General features: G+C 36.3%; 1 protein-coding gene across 1 annotated transcript in view; it reads left to right on the top strand.

The window, feature by feature from the left end:
- Window positions 1-230: 230 nt before the first annotated feature.
- LOC114155342 (cortexin-3-like) overlaps window positions 231-19,171 on the top strand; it is a 31,109-nt gene continuing 12,168 nt past the window's right edge. The window contains exons 1-2 of the mRNA XM_028035186.1: window positions 231-287; window positions 2,552-3,000. The gene's annotated coding sequence lies outside the window, so the exon portion shown is untranslated. The remainder of the gene's footprint in view (window positions 288-2,551; window positions 3,001-19,171) is intronic.

Below are 19,171 nucleotides of genomic sequence, written 5' to 3'. Positions count from 1 at the left end.
CGATATTATGATTTTTAAAAATGTATTTTGTGTACTTTGATTATAGTTTACTTGAGTTAGATGTAAACGTTTGGTTATTGTTGTTGTTTTTTGTGTGTTTGTTTGTTTTTCGTCTTCTTGTGGACGGACCCTGTGACGATTTGAGTTTAGACTCCTCCAGTAGGTGGCGGTAGTACTGCTTTACGGGTTTTTTTTTTTTCCAACCCCCAATAAAAATCAAGAAGAAGAAGAGTTTCGACTCCCAACCTGTTGCACTGAGTGTGATGGACTTCTGAGCTGCTATGGAGGTACTGCTGCCTTTTTGTTGCTGTTTGTTTTGTTTGTTTTAACCTGCCTACCTACAATGGGCTTCTTTTTTCACCTTAATATGAGCACGATAAACAGTATAAAAGTGAACTACGACATTAGCAGACAAGTTTTGTCCACGTCGTAACAGCCCCGCCTCATGAAACAAAAAATACTTGGTATAAGATCTTGTATTTTTGCAATGTGAGGATTTTTTATTATCCTGAAAGATAAAATCTAAAATGTGTTGCTGTCTGTGGCAATTCTATAATTTCTTCAACTATTTTTCTGTGATTTGGGGGGATTTCTAGCTAACTATTATTTTACACAAGTTCCTTTTAACACCAATTACTGGGGAAAACAGTGAAAATAATACACAATAGATGATTTTACCATGAAGTCGAGCAACCTCCTGTTGGGTGTCTTTTGTTTTGGAGTCTTGGTGTCGCATCTTTGCTTTTGGCCACTGACGGTCTGAACGGTCTGAAAGCTCCTTAAAGCTTTTTTTTTTTTCCTTTAAAAAATTTTCATCAATCACTTGGCGAATAAAAAATAAACATTGCAGATTAAAAAAAAAGCATAGATCTACAAAATAACCAGATAAAAAAAATGAATAATAGTAACAAAATAAAACAAAAAATCAACGACAAAACAAAAACAAAATTCATTAAAAATGTTTTAATATATGTGGGTTAGGATATACCTTTTTCCCCTTTAATATTAGCAGCTATTTTCTGATTTGCATTATTATTTTCCTTTTTTTCAGACATTCCTTGATTAATATAGGGTCACAGATATTTTGGGTAGAAGTGGAAAAGAGAGGGAGATAAACAGATAGATAAATAATCTTCTTAAAGCTATTACCTCCGGAGTGCATTGGATTTGTTCACAGCCGAGTGCGAAGTGACTTTGATAAGAATCAGCCCGTCTAACTCAGAAACCAGAGATCTGAACCAGAAAAGCGGAGGAGTTCAAGTGTCTCTGTGTCTTAAGTGATGGCAGGAGTCAGACAGAGCAGGAGATAAGTAGAAAAATCAGAGACTCATCGGTCATAATGATGCTGTTACTGCAGTCTGTTATGGTGAAAAAGCGAAACCAGTAAAGCTTGATGTCATCCGCTCCAGCAGAACCGTTCAAGCTGACAATGTGGAGGGTCACAAAAACCTGATATTTCTTTAATTAAAAATTCAAAAGAAAACTTGTGATTTTCTTTTGTTATTGTTATTTTCCCTGAAATTAAATTAAATTATTTTGTAGACATTAAGAAAGCAACCTAGCACCTCCCGACCCCACTAGGGACTAGGGTGCGGATGGATGGATGGATGGATGGATGGATGGATGGATGGATGAAAATGCACAAGTTTGCACTTATTTTGTACAATCTGACATTCATCTTGGTCATTGTGTGCGCAGACAATACACTGGACTGCAAAAACATAAAATCAAGTCACAAGTATTTTTTGTTTTGTATAAAGCCTGACATACCGTCTGAAATGTTGCTAAAAATAGCAGGAAAGTCCCCGAGTTGGTAACGGAGGGCTTATTATTGTTGCAAACATGCAGACATGACCTGATCGATCAGTCAAACATCTCTTTCGGGAGAGGAGAAGAGGAGAGTGGTTGATTTTTAGACTTTTCCTGAGATAGATAAGATCCGGGGATAAAATCGGCTTCACATGTGAGTATTGGCCGATCACCGTTCTCCCAGATTTAAGGAAATCAGCACCAATAAATCAGATGGCCAATAAGTCGGTGCACCGCTAATATTTTAATTTGTAATAACTGTGCAGTACTGTCTGCTTTATTTTTGTACAGTATAATATTATTACTATTATTGTTAATCTTGTTTTTTATTTATATTGTTTTAACAATTTAAGAACTTTGTGTTTTTATACCTGATGATGCTGTCACACCTGAATTGACAATAAACGCTGTTATTTATTCTATTGTTTTATAAAAAAAAGATGTTGTTTGATATTGTGAAGAAAGAAGAAAATCTGATGATTTTCTTGTTTCTGCAGAAAATTAACACTGCAGCAGCCCATCAGATGGTTGACTAAACAGAGTTTAATAAAGAGAAAAGTGACTAAGTGTGCATTCAATTTTCTTATTTTGCAAAGTTTTATAAGAATCTGACACTAACAACTCAAAACAGAATTAAACTAAATATTCAAAAATATTTTTCTTCCTTCTCGCTCTTCCACAAAGTCTTATGACCTGTAAACTTCCCAATAATCATTCCCAGTATCTCTCCATCCTTCCATAGGCCTCCCAGCATCTCCATCATCACCTTCGTCTCCCGATGAGCTCAGGTCCATCGCTATAGCAACTGGTTGCCACGGGCGACGAGACACAGCCAGCGCCAGCGAGCATCTTCCCCTCAGTTGTTGTCGAAAGGCAGGCGGAGAAGAGAGAAAGGCGAGGCGCCAGCAGAGCGGCGGGGAGAGACACTGAAGAGCTTTCTGTCTTGTCAAAGTAAAACCCGCCAAATGTTCAGGAAGATGTAAAAACAACAAGCGGATCAAGTCGCCCGGATTGCTCTACCTCTGCTTCCGTCTCCGGAGAAGCTGCGAGAAGATGGTAACAACTTGTTCACACAGGAAAGTGTCGCTTCAGCTCTCGGCATCGTCGGAGTTCAGGTGGTGACCCCGACGCCAAAAAAGACAAAAAACCAGCGGCACCGGCACTCGACACCGCCGCCGCTGCCTCTGCAGGGTGAGTCCCAACTTACCTTTGTGTCACTTTGGGGAGGGTTATTTTATTTTATTTTGATGTGGTTTGTGCCTGTTGACTGGCATGTGGGTCCAGAATGTGAGGGTTCGGTGTGGTGCAGGGAGGTGAGCCGTGTCATGGACCCTTTCTGTGCCAGTCTGGTGTGATGGCGTCTCCCAGCCGGTAAACACCCAGAAAACTGTGGCCAAAAACTACCTCTGTCACTGCAAGACGTTTGGTAAAATCACGCCCAACATTTGCATGGAAATGTTTGTTTGTTCAGAAGATTTTTTTATTTTTCCTCAGCAAAGAAAATAAATGCAAAAACTGAGTTTGATTAAATAAACATAAATTATACCTTTGCAGGGTTGTGAAGCGGCTTAAATTATTAATTTTAATTAGTTATCACCTTAACTATTCATCATCAAGTTATTATTAATTACTAACATAGTCACAAAAATCAATGATTCCAACATCCATGTCACTTTCCCTCAAATATCGCAGTTATTCATTAGTGTATAAAATTGAGGCGTTATTGAAAAAACACATTCACCCAGACAGAGATGCTTGTCGTGAAGCAATTTGTTGGGAGAAATAAGAGATGAAATGTGTGTGAGCTCAGTAATGAGCTGCCGTATCATCCACAGGTTGTTGCTGCTCTTTGTGAAACGTTTTCAGTTTCAATTATCTGAATTTGTTCCTGTTTTTTTTGTTTTTTTTCTTGGTTTGTCAGAGTAATTGAACGTCCTATTTACGATGCACGTTTCCAGTGTGTGTTTATTCATTAATTACTTTGATAAACTGAAGTTAAGATCTGGTAGAGATCTGTTTACAGTTCTGGTGGAGAAACTCAGCATCAAAAATTATGTTTTTTCTGGGTGGAGTGATTAGACAACTACAAAAAAAACTAAATTTAGTGGAGAAAAAATTAATTTTATTTTTCAAAAGTATTTATGTTTGTTGACTTAATGAAAGAAACACTCAGGTTTGCTGCATTTATTCTAACAAAATAGGAAATCAAGTTGGTGGTCAACATCAGTCCAGCAGCTTCTGCCCCACAGTTACCGACGGCAACTGGAAAAAAGGGGGAGGAGCTGTCAGTTACTGGTTACTACGGTAACCACCAACTGTCAAGAGCAGCGTAACAGAACTTAATACACCAATAAATGTCCCAAGAAACAACATATTGACCAAACAAAATAAATTTGAAGAATAACTAAACACATTTTGACATGTCACATCTATAATATTGTTAAAATAAAAACCCTGTTATGAAATGATTGTATCAGAATTAGTGAACCCAACCTATAAACTGCAACATGGTGCTGTAAAAAGTATTTGCCTCCTCATATTACTTCTGTTCTTATGTTTTGTCAAACTTGAAGGTTTCAGATTACTATCAGACAATGCTAACTTGAGTAAATGCGAAATGCATTTTTTAGATGATTTTTTGATTTAGGAACAGAAACAAATAGTCCACACCAGATTTAGTACAAAAACGTTCTGATATCAGAACTGTAGAACCAAGCAAATAGAGCCTATTTAACAACATGAAGTACTCAATACATAAAGGCACATTTCTCAAAAAAACATTTTCTTAAGGCCCAAAACTTTGGGAAAAAATTTTGATTGCTGACAAAAGAAAAGCTGAACTTTTTGGATGGTGCCCATTATGATGTTGCATTTGGATTAAAACAGAAAAATGTGGTAGTGGCATTGTGACACTCAAACACACTTAGATTATTTAACAGGACAACAACTTGAAGCCACTTCAAGTCCACCTCTGAAATACTAAATAAACCTAAAAAAAATAAAGGTTTCAGTGTGATGTAGTCAAAATCAAGACTTCAATTGCTAGAGAATAAACTGTAACCAATTGCTTGAAAACCATTGGATAAGTCTAAATTTACAAGTTTGCTGTGTTCAAGTTGCTAGTTATTACAAACGTTTGACGGCACTTATTGTCTTGATGTGTGGCGGAACCACAGGTGGACCAGATGAAGTCTTTAAAACTACATTTTATTATTTATTAAATTTTGTTTGAGCTGAAAACATTTAGGGTGCAGTAGGTGAAATAATTTTTGTTCACATTACAACTTCACACAAAGTTGCAATGAACATAAAATTTTCAGCAGGTGTTGGTAAGAACCAAAGTAATCCATACAAAGAAAGAAACCAATGTGAATGTGACACAGGGAAAAAGTATGGAACATGCTTACAGATTATTATTTGTATAAAAGCCTTTGTTGGTAATGGCAGTTTCATGATGTCTTTTGTATGAATAAACTAGTAATTTTGGCCCATTTTCCCACACAAAGAGTCTTTAAATGTTTTTATGCATGGATTACTGGGGCTGTTACCAACATCTGGTGAAAAGTTGATGTCAATAGCATCTTTAGAAATATGATTACTGTGAAAAATTGTGACGTTTTCAAATCTGTGAAAGGTAAATATGATTCAATAATACAGCTGCATATTGAGTGTTTGAATGTGTCCATGAGGATGAAGATGGATGGATGGATGGATGGATGGATGGATGGATGGATGGATGGATGGATGGAAGGAAAGAAAGAAAGAAAGAAATTAAAATTCAGCTGAATATTACCGGAACCAATAACTTGTTCTGTAATTCCCATTCTGGCCTAATGGTGGCAGGATTGAGCAATTATTTTAAACCCCACAAATTGATACCGATTTATTTTAGCTTTTTTCGCAATAGCACGACCAAGCTGTGGCTTATTTATTTAATACGTGGAAACTTAAGAATTAAGAAATTTATGTATTTTTACCTGCTAAATTAAACTGGTAGTTATACACCTTCAAGAAGCTTTATTAGCAATAAAAAATGTTTTTTAGTTCCCATTCAGATGCAAAAATAATTTAGAGGGCAAATTTAATCAGGAGTAGCTGGAGGAAATTATGGTGAGGTTGATTGTAATTTTGCCTCCTTTGTATTCTTTGAAGTTTGCAAATTTTGTAAATGGAGCAACCAAAAAATATAGTGTTTTACCAAGTTGCAATTTGAAATGTAGACCCTTCAGAGCATTGAAATTTCTTCTAGCATGTTCTTTTTAGAATGTTAAAAAGAGCTGCAATTGATTTCTAGAGTTATTGGCTTTCAGCTGCAGTGACCCTCAGCTTTAACAGAGCCTCCTATGCCCAGAATAAAAAGTGCTTCTTCTAAAGAACTCCAACAAAAGAGATGGAGATGCCTTGTCTGTTCATTCACACTTCAGTGCACAACAGTGGACCAGCTTTGTTCAATAACTGGGCTGCAGAAACCTTAAACTTGCTTCTGTGATAACTGTGCAGACTGATTCGGCCGTGTTTCTCTTCAGCTTTCTCTAAGACGTGCATCTGCTTTAATTTGATCTCAGTCAAAATTAAAATGGAATTTAGTAGAAATTACAACAGATGTTTGAAGCATTGTATTTTTAACAAGAGTTATCAGAAAATTTAACCTTTTGTGCATTATTGCTTTTTCTGCGTACCTTGAATGCTCCAGCTGCATACTGTATTAAATATTTGGTCTTTTAAGACAAAAAGAATATCTGAGGGATATAATTTGGGAACAAGCTGATTTAGGGGAATAAGAATGTAAGATAAATTTTGTGTAACCTAGAGAAGAAAATCCACTGAAAAGTGAGTTGAATACATTTATTTGCAGTAAAAAACACACTTCAAAGTGGAAGTATTATGTATTTTCCAGGCACATGGTACCACTTTATAGCACAATCAAGTAACTATGTTAACTTCAGTTGTTATAAAAATGACATATCTGTCAAATATTGACTTTGTAATTTAACTCCTTGAAAATGGGGCTCTGTTTCTTTAAAAACTCCTGCTCTTTCTGAAACTCCGCTTTCAAGAAGTAAACATCATTCCTCTATTAATGATTTAACGTTTTTACTGAGAAGTATTTCCTACAATGAGCTCAGCAGATGTGCAGTTCCATCTGGTGTTTGCTAATCGCTGCTGGCTAGTCTGTAGGAGTTAGGAAACTTGGAAGCAGCAGCTCTGAGGAGGAGCTGCGCCTTGAAGGCGGAGCTAAGTCCACCCAGGCATTTTTACAGCTGAATGGTTGCCATGGAGATTAAAGGATTTCTTAGACATGCATGAAAGAATTAAGGCAACAGCGTAGGTATGTTTTTGATGAGAAATTAACATTATAACATGATGTAAAGATTTTACATAACTCTGGCCCTTTAAGCAGAAGGTTTTCAATCTGTTTTTGTATTTAGTCAGTATGAATCGGCATGTTCTGATTTTTCTTTCCTCCTTCTGAATATTTCTAACTCCCAGAGCTGAGTTAGTAACAGGAGCGTTTCTGGTGTTCAAGAAGCTTCCTCTGCAACATTTTAAGGTATTTTTTTCACACCACCCGAGGTGAAAGCGTTAAAAACACACCAAGTGAAAATGCAGTGACGCCAAAGCTGTTGACATCCGGATACGGCCCCAGAGTGGACGGCGTGCGGTCAATACGAACCTGAATCCCAGACAGAACAGATGATTGAATATGGAGAAGAAAACAGATTAGCTGTCAGATCATTTGTATCCAGACTCAACCTCTCGCATCTCACTTTATATTTAGATTTTTGTTATGTTCATCTTTGTGTTTGTCTTGTCCATATTTGCTGACTCACAGAGGGAGAGCTAGACATCTGGGAATCAAGAGGAAGACAGAAATAGCATCTCAAAGCGAGAAACACAAAGGTTTAAATTTAATTAGAGAACGACAGACCACAAATATAGAGACATTAATGATCTCAAAGATGCAGAAATAGACTTTAGAGAAGGAAAAGATAAAACGCACTAAGAAAAGAGTAGGAAACAAACTAGCAAAAGTCAGTTTATGCTAAATTTGCCTCCTAAGTTTTTATTGTGGTAGTCTGTTGGGTGTTGCCATGAAGAGTGATCTCATATTAAATTAAATTGCTGTAGTGATTATTGAGCTACCTTCAATAACGTTGCCTTTTATTAATCAATCACTTTCACAATCTAACAAAATTAATCTGAAGGATGCATCCAACCTTTCCAATCTTTGTTACGTAAGATGAATCACTCTTTATTTATGTTAGGATTTTAATTCATTTTGATTCATTAAAAATGACACTGTAAGAAACAAATGGATAATAATCAAAGGATTTAAGAACTACACCTTATTAATCGTCTCTCTAATGTTCTCTACTGACTAGAATAAGCAAATATATGTATAAAAACAGACAAAAAAATATGCTTTTGTCTGAAAAACTGCTCCTATGGTGATGCTTTGTCACAATAAAAGTCTCCAACAATACAGAAAAAAAGATTTGGCACTTGCTGTTTTATGGGGGAAAAACATAACTGAGCAGGTCTGACAATGTGCTTTCACTGTGCTTTTTAATGCACTTCAAATGTATTTTTAAAAGGTTGACCAGTGATTTATGGACTGTTTGAATCCTATTCTGTGCGTAGCTGTTCCCGGAAGAGGAGTTAACATGAGGGACTGATTAGCCAATCAGAGAAGGACTTGGGGTTACATAAGAAAGCCAATAAAAATGGATTCAGCATTTTTCAGATTGTGAGAAATCTTCTGTACTTATTTAAGGCAAGTACACATTCAAGATTTGACACAATGAACAATCAATATTAAAAATTTCACTTGATTAAAAATAATTCTGTTCAAAGTTTCTAAATGAACAATCAAAGCCAGGTCACATCCTTGTTGCATTTTGGAGATATTGGCCTCTATCTGCAGGAATAAGAAGTAGTTTGGACTTTTTTCTATAAAGATTTCTTTTTATATTGCTCCTAGTAAAGTTGCTTGCATGAAAAACCACAGAAATCTGGATTCTATTTATAATCTAAATGTTTAAAATGTTTATTATTCTTCAGCTCCAAGCAATAAAAAGGCTTGACTATGTTGCATTTCTATCAGTCTCTGGTGATTTAAATCCCCACATAACACCAGAAATATTTCTGTTTGTGTGTGAAGTTATTCAAGTTAAAAATCCCTGATTTAAAAAATAAATGTTTCTTCCTCCCGGTTCCTATAATGTGTGTAAGTGAGACTTCATGGACATATAAGGCAACATGTTCAAAAAGGAAACAGAAACCGCTTGCAGGGGTAAAGAGTCAGAAGACTGGCAAAATTATTTCAAAAGAGGGAAGAGGCTAAAAACTCAAAATATCTGCAAAATGACCAGAGAAGAAACGTAAACCACAAAAATCTAAATTAAGTGAAAGAGTGCATAGGTTTAACAGAAGGAAAGAAAAGGATGATTTAACTGAAAAAAGCAGTAAAAACCTTCATGAAAGTCTCCATAAATGTAGATATAAAGCAAATACAGAAACTAAAAACATCAGGAACATGTGAGAGACGTATGGAGAAGACGACACGATGTTTGCATCTCAGGCCGTTGAAAAGGGGCGACGATCGTCCAACTGGAACATCAGGATGTCTGAGAGCATCGTTCTCTTTTCTCTCTACGTCTCGCTTCGTTGGTTTTGTCACATTCAACGCTTTTTCTGCAGATTTACTGTTGACTAGACTGAAAGTTGTTCAGTGAAAACGATCGCATGTTTGTCCCACATGAATCTATTCTAGACCAAAAAATGACTTAAAATGAATTCACTTTTATAATTTTAAGGGTTTTAATTGTGATTTTACCTAGATGTTAAACATTCACATGTTTTATATATGTGAATTTTGGAGATTTGATTGGTAAAAATTTGAGCTCTTTGCTACTCCATGGTGTACGGAACACTATTGGGGACAATAACAAAAATAAATTGACTTTAGTTTCAAAATTCTTACTTTCTTTGGACATTTGAATTTCTACAAGAAGGAATAAATAGTTATGTGATTATTTTTATATATATACTAACAACATAATTGACATACAACTAAGAATGTTTGGATTTTCATAGAATCAGAAGAATAAATTCAGAATTCACAATTTTAAAAGTCAAAATTCTAAGAGAAATGTCCCAGAATGCGGAATTTTGAGTAAATAGTCTGATTTTTTTAGTTGCACTAATTGTCTTCCGTATGTATGAGCTGTGAAGGGTTTTTATATTTCTATCTGGAAATCTACTATAAAACATTTTTGTTGCCATTTGTTTGTTTTGCTTATTTTTGTGGTTCTCAGTTGTCCACTTGCTGTTAAAAATAATGTTAAAATCAGGAGAAATTGGGTACATTGATGAAATATTTCCAATGTGCTAAAGGAAACATTCTATAATAGTTGTTCTCCAATATTTTAGAAATTTTTCCAGACCAAAAAAAAAAGAGTGAATTAAGGTGAATTTTGTTTTCCACTTGTTTAAATTCATATCAGTTGATAAAGTAACTTTGGATTTCCTCTTGTTGTTAGCGATCCAGCTTTTTAGCGAAACTTTCTGAGGCAGAAAACAGAAGATTTTCTATTCTAATAGTACATGAAGTTTTCCACTAACATGCAAAGACCTTGTCTAGGGTTTATGACGTTCCGAATCTTTTCTTTCTTTGCTTTTTGATGAGGCAATATGATTTGCACCGTCCAGGATTTTAATCAGAAACACTGTAATACCCACTCCCTTCCAGCAGATGGCAGTAATATGTGCATAAATGATCAGATTTCAAAGGAACAAGATGCTCAACCTGGCTAAAGCTGTGCTAAGCAATCCTCCTCTAACAACTGCAGTGTATGTTAAACCTCCAAACAAAGTTACTATTCATTTCTAATATTATGTAGTTATCTTTTTTAAAATATTCTACAGATATCTTGTCCATAAAAACTGAAATTTGTAAGATATTATGCTTCAAAAAGTGTTCAAAAACCTTCGTTTTCCTGAACAACAAAAAATGTGTTGAAGGTGAGATTTAAAATCTATTCTGATACAGTTGGATTAATGTGGACGGGGCCTTCGTTACGCACAGACTCTTGCTCGTTCAAGGTGTCGATTGTGTGTCGGGTTTGGCAGTCGGGGGTCATTTTTCTTTCTTTTTCTTTTAGTCGAGACGTCGGCGATGTGTGCAGACGCAGCGGGGGAGCCTGCTGTCACCACTGATTGTTTATGCCGGAAAATCACAACCAAACCTGAAACAGAGCAAGAGACAAACAGCGTAAAAAAAAAAAACACGGATGGACAGATGGAGGGATGAGGAGAGGCATTGACACCAAAACACTTCCTGCCATCAGATAAATAGATTTTATCAACAGTGAGATGAGACGCAGCGAAAGTAATTACAGCAGTGAAGTAAAGCGAGATGAAGTGTGGAGAGACAGAAAACGAGTCCAAAGCGTCAGCCTTAGAAAGTGAGAGCAGAAAACATTCAACACCCTGCTGTCACTTTCACACTCCGAATATCTTCATGAACAGTGGGAGACAAAGAAGTAGCAAAGCAAAAAAAGTGAATAAATAAGATCAGAAGTGCTGTCATCAAGCCTTAATGTTGAACACATGTTTCTGACATAAAAAAACTCTGACGGTAATAGATTGTTCTCATGATTCTCACAATAAGAATCATCTAGACGGCGGCCATGTTTGCTCTGACTCCAGCCTTTTTCTGTCCACTATTAGCTCAGCAATCATCCTCCTGCGTCTGGACGCAGCTGGGCGCCGCTCCCTCTGCGCCGGCTGCTAAATTGAAAAGCGGAGAGCAGAAAAACGTCCTAATGTTCGGGCCGCTGTCTGTCTTCCTCTCCCTGCTCCCGCGCTTCCTGTGGGCAGCGTTGGTCTCTTGCTTGTCCCTGTCCGGCTTACCTGCTGGGACGACTTATTGACGAGCTGTCAGGCGTCACTGTGGCAACAATCACTTCCTCTAGTTAGAAACACATCCAGTGGTGGAGCTGAAGCTCTTCAGACACTAAGGAGCAGTGGAAATCGATGCGGCCGCTGATTAATGCGCTGTTTAATTACATTTTATTAAAGCAGTGCAACCAGGACACTGGGTCCTACGTTACCTTGGAGAAGTATTCAGTTCCAACAAGATTTTTACATTTTGTCGCCTTACAAGCACAAAATTCAGCTTATTGGAAATAATTCTACAAAAAAACATTTTACTTTCTGTTACTGCGACAGAGTATTAGAGCCACGCCAAGAAAAAAATACCAGAAATAAGTCATAATATTAAAATAATAAATTTGTATGAGTTGTAATTCAATTAAACAATACTTTATTGATCCTAAGGGGAAATTAAATGTTAAAAGTTTTCCTATTTTCCATCTCTAATCGACGCTCCAAATTTTTTCTTTCTTTTTTAAAAGATGATCAGATTTGTAGCATCCAGGATTTTAATCAGAAACACTGTAATACTCACTCCCTTCCAGCAGGTGGCAGTAATATGTGCCTTAAAGTTCAAACTTCAAAAGAACAAGATCATCAACATGGATAAGGCTGTGGTAGTAATTCTCCTTTAACCTCCAAACAAAGGAACGGCTCTAATTTCACATTTAGTATTATGTAGTAATCAGTGCAGAGCCTCACCTGCCTCCCGATATTATTATTTAAATAATAATATAATTATTTAATTTATCATTTAAATAATGATGATAAAATCATTTATATTGCTATTATCACCCTGTAGTTTGTACTATAAAGTACCTATTTTTTATTTAGCTTAACCAATTGATTATTTTTTCTTCAAAATCGCTGAATTTTTGCAATTTCCATTCAAATGCTCGGACGCGCAGCCGGTGAGACAGGAGAGAGCTGAGCCTCACCTGGGATTGATCAGCCTCACCTGGGATTGATCAGCCTCACCTGGGATTGATCAACCTGTCGCTAACTGCACTGGCTGCTGTTCTATGGGAGCATTCTCCTCCCGCCTGTATGTCGCCAATAAAATGAATAAAAAACATTTAATACATGAACTGATTTTCCATAATTTAGCTTATCTATATAATGTACAGTGCTTTTTGTCACCAACTGTGTGTGTAACGTGTTTTGTGTGCTGAGGAGCGATCAGAAACGGCAGAGAATAGATTCGAGGTGAGGCAGGCAGTTCTCCTGCCTCATGGCAGGGGGCGCTCATGATCCCAGACATTGTGGCTCCACAATTGCAGAGTAAGAGACAGTAACAGCGAGCTAGCCATATAGTAAAGTGCAGCGATATATTTAGTTTTCTCCTCTTACCACAGGAATCACTTATTAACAATCGTAAAATAAACATTAAAACCATACCACTGCAACAGACTGAATGTTCTGCTTCTTGTGTGGGAAATATCTGAGTGTTTTCTTTTGGTTTCGTTGTTGTCAGTTGCTATGGCAACGAGCATGCATAACTGCGCTGGTATAGAGAGCGAGGAAGACGTGGTTTTGAGTTGTACTTTAACGGTTTTTCCCTTTGCTGTGGAGCACAGCACGAAATTAATAATAACTTAATTTCCAAGTTTCATTGAGTTAACAAAATTACCAAAAACAAAACAATTGGAAAACATTTTTTAGAAAAAAGCAGACAGTGTAAAAAAACAGGAAACTTTTGGAAATAGGTAGTAAAATGTGAAGAAATTAGGTTTACTTACAGAGTTACTGCACTAATTCCATTTCAAAATTTTAACTTTATGGAAGTTGAATCTATTGTTGGCTACTATGATTCATATTTTCTATAAATAAGTATTCTTGGAAACCTCAAGTCTCCAAATTTATGCGTTTAGCAGTAAAAATACCTTCATGTAACATTTTAGCACAAACTACTCCCACCATCACAGCAGCATTTTATAAAGTCAGTCAGACAAAAGTGGACAGCAGACGACCAAATGTCATTTTAAATTGTTCCCATGGGAATCTTTCCTCTTACGGCTATCGCTGCACTTTTAAATAAACTTTCAATCCATCAGTTAAGTTTATTTTGGACATTAGTCATTTAATCCTGGAAATGTTCTTCAGGCGACAGAAGGCCGGCTTTGTAACTGTCTTTATGTGGCTCTGAAGGTTCAGGTCTGAGTCCTGATCGCTGGTTTCTGTTGTAATGACTGAAGCTGTGTGCTGACTCCATCATGTGTGTGATATCAATCAGCTACCCAGTGTTACCAGCAACATTCCAGCACCAGCTGCTGGGATTAATGGACCAAATGCTGCAGAAATAGATCCAGGCTTTCTTGGAAGGAAAAAAAAAATTCTATTTGGAAGCAGAAGGGAACAATTTAAACTTTAAATTTAAACACTTTACACTAATTTAAAACATATATATGTAAAGTAAAAAGCATACATTTCCCCCCTTAATGAGGAGAATCCATTTAGAATTTATAATTGTGGGTAACATGTTATTTGAAGGGTGTGCATAATATGACACCGTCGTAAACATAACCTGTTATGAACACAAAGGAGTCTTCATAAATGTTTACGACTGTTGTCATGAAGCATCATTCAGTAAATAACGACACTCTTAACTAGGGCTGTAATGATTCCTTGAATAATTTGAGTACCTCGATTATTAAAATTCCTCGAGGAAAATGTACCTGCCCTTCATTAAATTATGTTTATTATTTAATGCATCGTGTTCTGACCGCGTTGTTATTTGCGTTGGGCGGCGCTCTCACTTCCCCTCTGAGTTGTTGCTAAGTGCTAGCAGCATGACGTCCAATTTTCAAGTTCGGTCCGCAGGGAATTCATTAATTGAGGTAACACTTTATTTGACGGGTTGTGAATAAGGCTGTCATGACACCGTCAAAAACATGAGATAAGATAAGATAAGATAAGATAAATCTTTATTGTCATTGTCACAAGGACAACAAAATTCAAAGGGTGCCATCAGTCTTCATAAGTCTTCATGAATATTTATGACTGTTGTCATAAAGTGTCATTCGGTAAATCATGACACTTTTAATACAAAGTTGACATTCAAAATGTCTTTGTTATGACAACTTGATATTAACCAAGAAATCATGATCTGACATAAATTTGTTATAAAAGTATTACTGATTAAACTTTAGCTTTAATAACATAAAGCTACATAATTTTAAAAGGTTAACAACTCCACTTTTAATGCAAATTTGCACAAACATTTATGAAGACTCCTTTGTGTTAAGTCATATTTATGACCAGTTCAAATACAGTGTTACCCATTTGTGTTTGTGGACATTTTTGTTTTTTAATGTCTGATAAAACCTGTTGCTCTTTCTCACTAAGAGGGCCATTACTGCTTTTGCTGTTTCTTTCTGTCGCCATGGTTATAATCTATGAGAGCCCATTGTGGCAATCATGAAAAAACACTGAGAGGAGGTAAAATGGCCTGAGAGGCACATTTTTATTTTTTTATTTTTTTGTCTGTTAATCTAAAACTGCAGCTTTCAGGGTCGCCTGGTTCTCCGGCTCTAAACCGTAAAGACAGAAACATGGATATTGTGAGTCGTGTAGCTAGAGTGGCGTTGTTGTGTTTGACATTTAACTGACATGCACAGGTACTTTCCCCGTCTTTCCTGGAAACTTGTCTTTAAATAATCCCCTTCCTGCAGGCTGATAGTCGGGTGGATCTTATTTCCCCCCCCAAATCTCTGAATATAAATAGTTGAATGTCCCACAAGATGAGTCATTCACACACACACACACACACACACACACCTATAAAGATACGCTTGTCAGTAATAAGAAAATGGTGGCAGTCAATAGCAATTGTTATGTAATGGTGATGATGATGGAGCGTTGTTTCATCACAAACACAGTTTGGTCCGCTCTGCACCGATAAGGCGGCGCTGAGCTACAATCTGGTTAACAGATGACAGGTGTGTGTGTGTGTGTGTGTGTGTGTGTGTGTGTGTGTGTGTGTGTGTGTGTGTGTGTGTGTGTGTGCGTGGGCGTGTGTGTGTGTGTGTGTGCCAACATGAATCTCAGGCCCTGTGTGTCCCTTCTACGGGTTGGAGTTTCAAGTTATATTATGCAGAGTTGGGTAGTTGCATCTACTTGAGTAATTTTTCTGAAAAAAACTTTACTTTTAGGAGTAATTTTAATACTCTGTACTTTTTACTTTTAATTGAGTAATTTTATTACAAAGTATTTCTACTCTTACTTGAGTAAAATTTCTGTATTTTCTAACCACTAAATGAGAAACAAACATGTTTTAACCAAAGAGTCACTAGACACACACTGCAGTTTTTTTTCATAAGTTTATATTGAAAGAAACTTATTTTTTTTCCCCTCCCAATTTTGCTATTTTTTTGTTTCTTTTCTGAATTATTGTAATTTTGGTCTTTAAAATACCAAAATTTCCACTTCACAGTATATTTTGGTGCGTCTGAATACGTGATTTTTAAATATTAAATCAGCACTTGAGTAGATTGTTTTCCCAAATATTTTTTTTACTTTTTAGTTTTACTTGAAGTAGTGCTATTCTTACTTTACTATAATTTTTGGGTACTCTGCCCACTTATGTCATCATTCGTTATTAGAAAACAAAAGATCTCTTTATAAGGAGAGGTAAATGTCTTTTTTCTGACATTTCTAAGTACTGTGCAGTGAAAAGGTATTTCCACTCTTACAGATTTATTCTTCTTTTGATCAAAATCATACAAATATACCCTGATTAAAAAATAAATACAGTTTTCAAATGATGATTTTATTCATGAAGAACAAAAAGCAATCTGAAATATCCCGGATTTATGCTTGAAAAACTTATTAGATTAAAATAGAGTGAACTTTTGTAATCCTTCAGGAAGCTTCCTCTGGGAAATTTGGCTTCCAGCAGCAGAATATCAACAGAAACAACTAAACATTATATATATATAAAAAAGACAAAAATATAATAAAAAATATATAAAAGGAACTGAATTAGAACAAGATAGGAGGAACAGAAAAGTAAATAGCAGCACCTTCACTCATCACTCATTATAATAAATTATTGAACAACAATGATATGGATGATGTTTCTGCCAATTAGCATATTATTAGAAATTATTCCGTATTATTTGCAATCTGCTCCCTGCGGTCTAAATTACATCTGCTTGCTGATCCTCTTCTTTGTGCTGCATTTTAATAAGGTTAATTTTGCAACATGGTTTGTCCCATTAACTATTTTTTCATTTTGTTGTCAAAAAATGCTAAATTATTTCAAAATGCTAATTCAACAATCACCTCATTTAAAAGATTTTTAATTGCAAAGCACTTTCTGGGCAGAGCTGACGATACAAGCGTCGGGTAACGAAAACAATTTAAATCATTTTTGTTCTGGATGGATGGGTGGGTGGATGGATGGGTGGGTGGGTGGGTGGATGGATGGATGGATGGATGGATGTATGTATGTATGTATGTATGGATGGATGGATGGATGGATGTGTAATGAAGGTCTTCATTACTGGTCAGGATAACACTTTAATTATGTGCAAATGATAATGAGACGGGTACAAATAGATTGAAGTATTCTATTGGGTGTTTTATGCAGGGCATCTCAGTGGGTATTGAGGGTGTCCTGGGGGGAATAATATAAATGAAGTAGGTATGGTAATTATGAAATGTATTACAAATGTTTGTAGATTATGGCTTACCTCTGCCTGAACACCTGGTAAAGATTCCGGAAGAGACCAAGTGCAGATGGAAGAGGGGGAACAAAGCCTGAGGTATTTTAGAAGTGATGAATAAATTAATATTTATATGAGGGTAGTTTTAGATAGCAAATGAGTATGTAACCATGAAGAATGTTTGTTATTTATGTGTTGAAGATTGGTTGTTTTGTTAAGTTGTTTGGTGTATATGTGGTTTGTTCTACCCTGTCTTTTGAGAAGTGTGTTAATTGGTACCGCCCAGGATTACAAAGCCTGCATGTTGGCCACATGATGGGAGTAATAGGTGCGGGTGCTGCGACACCTCATGACCATGTAAGCAGGAAGTCATCTTTGTTAAATGTTGGAGATTAAAACACCTGGTTGGTTGCACTACCCCTGCCTCCAGACTCCTATTTCAGCCTCCCGCTAAGGGCCATCTTAACAGTATGTATGTATGTATGGATGGATGGATGGATGGATGGATGGATGGATGGATGGATGGATGGATGGATTATAAAAAAGAAAGCTTGATGTCACAGGACTGCACAGAACTATACAAAATTTCTTCCAAAAAGCTCAGAAAGTTTGAAAATAATCTCTTAAATTGCATCCTCAAATTTGAGCAAACGGTCACAGATTATTGGATATTCTCATTTTCCTGGAATTTCTGTTTAATCTGAAAAGCTTTAATCTTAATAGTTATATAGACCTATGTCCTTTTCTATTATTTCTTTCTGCAATTGCAATTTTCATGGAAGTGAACCAAAATATTCCAAATAATGCATGTCTAATATTAACAACTTGATAATTCCATATTAGTTACCAAATGTACAAGATTTTTTTAATAACGCAGTGGGTGTCACTGCTAATACTTGCAGTAATCACCGATGGTGATGCATGCGAAGCAGCGTATAGTCACTATAAGTCCTTTAGCTTCATTCCTTCGCCTGGTGAAGAATCGCTCTGGTTACAGTAACACTTAGCCGCACAAAAAAACACCTTGCTGGGATTTAACAGCCATTTGTCAGAAGCAGCTGGCAACAAATCCGACTTTTCCCGACGGAGGGGAACAAAGTTCAAGTGTTGACTCGCACAGAGTCTGCTGACAAATCGCAGCCTGGGCTAATCCACAGCACACTCACACACACATTTCTGTTTCATACGCCTATTAACCCATGACATTGCTTGGTGACATATTCGGTGCTAAGCAGTCTTATGCTAATGGGAAAAATGAAGTCATTGTTAATCTGTGTGTTTGAAATTTTGCATGCATAAAAATAAATTAGGGAGGTTAATGCAAAGGGGTTGTTGTGGAGTGATTTACTCACCTTTTTAGTAATTCAAATTGCTTCACATTGACTTACTTAGGAGTGATGTTCAAAACAATTAAGGTTGAAGTGTTTTCTGTGTATATTTCAGTTGTTTTTTAATGAATTAAAGATTAATATGGGCTTAAGGCTTAGGCTGCAGCAGTGCATGTAAATAAAAGCTTATTTGCTGCCTTTGGCTTCAGGGCTAATGTACAAGTGTTCCTAGAAGAGTAAATGTTGTTTGTTTTATGTAACTAGAGTTGTAAATATTCACAACTCAGCAGTGTGAACCGTACCTCACAGAACATCAGGGATAAAGTTGGAGAAGTTTAAAGAGGATCGATTATGCTAAATTTGTGCTTTGTTTTTTTTTCTATTGCTTCTAAAAACAACCCAAGTGCTCAAAAATAAAAACAGTCAGCTGGT

This window comes from Xiphophorus couchianus, chromosome 13 (assembly GCF_001444195.1).
Source record: "Xiphophorus couchianus chromosome 13, X_couchianus-1.0, whole genome shotgun sequence".
NCBI lineage: Eukaryota > Metazoa > Chordata > Actinopteri > Cyprinodontiformes > Poeciliidae > Xiphophorus > Xiphophorus couchianus.
The sequence above is the reverse complement of the archived record's forward strand: the minus strand, read 5'-3'. Positions and strand labels throughout refer to the sequence as shown.